Genomic DNA, 3745 nt, shown 5'->3' with positions numbered 1-3745 from the left:
TTTCGATGGACTGCGCATGCGTGTGTTTACAAGCAAACCGCAGAACCCTAACCCTTTCCCTAACCCTAACCCGAACCCTCGCGCAGCTATTAAGGCCACTGCGCATGCGCAGAACTATTGTGTTTCATTTCTTCTGCCAAAAATCTTTTTCCGAGTATTAATTAATTAATTGTGTTCACTCCACTTCTATCAATATTTATATGTTTTTTTTTCTATCAGTCTACCATTAAAATGTAATAGATCATTTGATATTGAGCCCTTTATTGTGTTTTAATAATGTACAACATGTTATGTGTGTTCTTTCGTTGATTAACTGGCGATTGCATAAGAAACGAAAGTTCGCCATTAATGAAAAAAAAATTATAAAAATAGTCCTATATAATAGAACCTAATTAAACATATACGATAGCATTTTTTTTTATTTGTATTAAACGCGGTATTTACAAGGTATTGTTAAATTTATTGTACTTTAGCGAGAGTATGTGATTAATGAGCAACACCTACATATCAGATTCGTAGGAGAAAAATAAATGGAAACAAAATTAAATCGGCCCCCAGTGAGGATTGAACTCACGACCCCTGGTTTACAAGACCAGTGCTCTAGCCACTGAGCTATGGAGGCCTATATTCAGTTAGTTATCTGTATTCTTAAATTCGTTTGTACTTTAATACAATATACAATAATTGATCATTTGATTTTGTTGAACATTTGCCAAAATAAAATGTAGATTTCAAACCTGAACTTTAATCGAATTTGTTGTTAAATATTTAAAGTAACATTTAAGGACAATCCTCTTTATTGTTTTTTTTTTAACTCAGATTTTGTTTTATGCAGATGTTATCCTATGATAAAGTAAAACTAAAACCTTAACACTCCCCACATACGTGTAGTATGAGCTATGTGTTAAGTACACAGAAACAGCTGGTTGTCATTGGTTCATCCGCTAATCTCATTCAAACAATTTTATCGTTTGAATAAACTTGTAACTAGAATAGAACTTTTTTTCAATACTAGTTTGGTTTACTTTTGGATTGCTTTTTTTTTTTATTTTAAATAGTTTTTTTCAACAAGTTATTTAAAGTTATTTAATATACTTAAAATAAATTCTGAATATAGATCTAGTTACGTTTTAATAACTTCGTTTATGATTTGTTTAATTATTTATGACTTAAATAATTAATGATTTAAGGAAAAATAAGACTAAATTTTACTAGTAGCCTACAAGTTACAACACGAATGTATGATTTTATTCTTGAATCTTTAACGAACAGCACATTTACTTTTGTTCTTTATTTCATGAACGAGAAAGGCGTAGAGACAAATGGATAAAAGGTTAAAAGGGCAACACAAAACGCTGTAACAGTTGTCAGATAAAAGAGAAATAACCAAAGAAAACATTCAGATTTTGTTTAAAATCTGTTATTTCCGCAGATTCGATAACAGCGCCACAGTTTATAGAGCTTTAATTGCTTTAAATAGTTTGTGTAGTTTATATATATATCTAACATAATGTTCATAATGTATCGATTATGTTTTTAATTCAATTAAAGAATAGCTAGTAGTATGTTATCAACTTCTTATAATAAACATTTACACCTTCTATTTAAAGTAAAATTTAGGATTTACAAGTGTTTTGTTAAAAATGTCTGGTACTTATATTTCTATATCAATTTTTTTTTTTATTTCGTAAGAAAGAAATATTACTATTGTAAATCTGTATCAGTCCTCACAAGCCGATGATGAAAACTGTAATACTAAAGCGAACACATAACTGACTCTGTAAATTACATGTCTGAGGCAAAAAAAAAAAAAAATCTCGCTTTGGGAAAGGAACTACCTTTCCTATTCCCCCCCCCCCCCACCACCCCCTTTCAACTTCGCCCCCCCCCCCCCCAACTCACTAGCTAAGTAAAAGACTATCACAACAGCTCTCTAATTGTTGTAATTACAATCATAGGCATCGCGATGGGAAGGCAGGGGTGCGAACCACACCGGGTGACACCATTTAGGGGGCGAGGTGACACCAAAGCAAAAAATAGCAAAATATATACAGAAAAATGATAATTCCATTTAATTAAGTGATTAATTAGAGTTAAATAGCCTTTTAAGAGCAAATTTGACAAATCCCGAGAAGGGTAGAGCGTGGGGGGGGGGGGGGGGGGTGGTGACTATGACGTAAACCTGCTAATGATAGAGAAAATATGCTACATCAAGCTGTATTTATAACCGACTATAGATAAAAATCGTTAGTTTTATTTTAGCATAGTTTAAATCAATCGCCTCAAGGGTGGGAAATGGGGTGAGTGGGGGGGGGGGGAATTTACATTAACTCAATGTTGCTAAATATGCCTGAGGTAAAAGGTTTGGTTGAGAATTGTAATAACGTATGTGTTAATTCATGTATGGTGGGAGGTAAAAAAATTAAATACATCCAGAAAAAATGTATGTGAATACATATACACATGCGTATATACATACATACAAAAGTATATGGAATATATAAATATAGAGCAAAGTGGTCGGGTGCCCGATATGGCACTTCCCGGTGCCTCAGGCACTTTCTTATTCCAATCATTTTGGCAACGATACGATCAAAAAATAAAAATGCCTTGGCAATTGCCTCATCTGGAATTGCAGCAACACTTTTAGATGGTGGTCAAACAGCACATTCAGCCCTAAAATTACCGTTGAATTTGCATTCCATCGAGACGCCAACATGCAATATCACCTAAAATTCTGGAATGGGAAAAGTTCACCAAACATGTGTGCTGACCATATGGAAAGAATGCACGAAGGCGCTAAAAAAAAGCATTTGAAGCGATGGATGGCACACTTCAATATTTGAGAGATATTGGGCAGCTCTTTGGCGGATCTATCATTTTATTGTCATTTTATTTTAGACAAAGTCTGCCAGTTATACCTCGTTCAACAACGGCCGATGCGCTTTATGCATGTCTCAAATCATCTGTTCTATGGCGACATGTAAAGAAATTAACCGTGACAATCAATATGTGCATCCGCAGAAAGTTTTGCAAAACAATTGGGTAGATAACGGTTGAGAAATGGTAACAATATATTAAAATGCTATATACGTATCACTTAATATGTAAAGTGAATGTTAATCATATTTCCATATTGCAATGATAAATATGTTATAGTAAAAATGTACAATGAATGTTATAGTATTTTTCCGTATAAAATTATTTAATACATTTTTGAAGATGCAAATTAAATGTAATAATACTTCCTTTTTTAAAGGAATGATAAGTTTCAATAAAAAATGTAAATGTAATGTCATCATTACTTTCATAATGTGTTTCTTTAATTTGTTTAAACTTTTAAGATCGCATTAACGCGCGGGAAGGGCACACTAGTTATATATAAATCACAATGTCCTATAGCAGAGTTTCTTCCAGGCATCTCTTCGGGGGGGGGGGGGGGGCTTAGTCCCCCCCGAAAAAATTTTACCGTACCCCCCCCCCCCCCCCGAACGAAATGAAATTTATATATTTATATATAGAAAATATATACTTTTAATAGTGTCCACCCCCCCCCCCCCCCGAAGAAAGTCTACCGCCCACCGAAAATTTCAAGTGCCCCCCCCCCCCCCGGAGAAAAAAGTCTGGAAGAAACACTGTCCTATAGTAATATCGATTTTTCAACCTTTTATCTTAAATATCGTTTTCACTCAGAATAATTTTTTACTTCTTTTTTTTTTTTTAAAGATCTTTAAGTAAAGCAAGT

The 3745-nt window shown here is 33.7% G+C and overlaps 1 non-coding gene across 1 annotated transcript; it reads right to left on the bottom strand.

The window, feature by feature from the left end:
• Positions 1-549: 549 nt before the first annotated feature.
• Positions 550-622, bottom strand: Trnat-ugu (transfer RNA threonine (anticodon UGU)). The gene has a single exon. It is a non-coding gene; the product is annotated as a tRNA-Thr (tRNA).
• Positions 623-3745: the final 3123 nt, after the last annotated feature.

This window comes from Physella acuta, unplaced genomic scaffold (assembly GCF_028476545.2).
Source record: "Physella acuta isolate Inbredline_101_S28 unplaced genomic scaffold, ASM2847654v3 ptg000882l, whole genome shotgun sequence".
NCBI lineage: Eukaryota > Metazoa > Mollusca > Gastropoda > Physidae > Physella > Physella acuta.
This window is presented reverse-complemented; position numbering and strand designations above follow the sequence as displayed.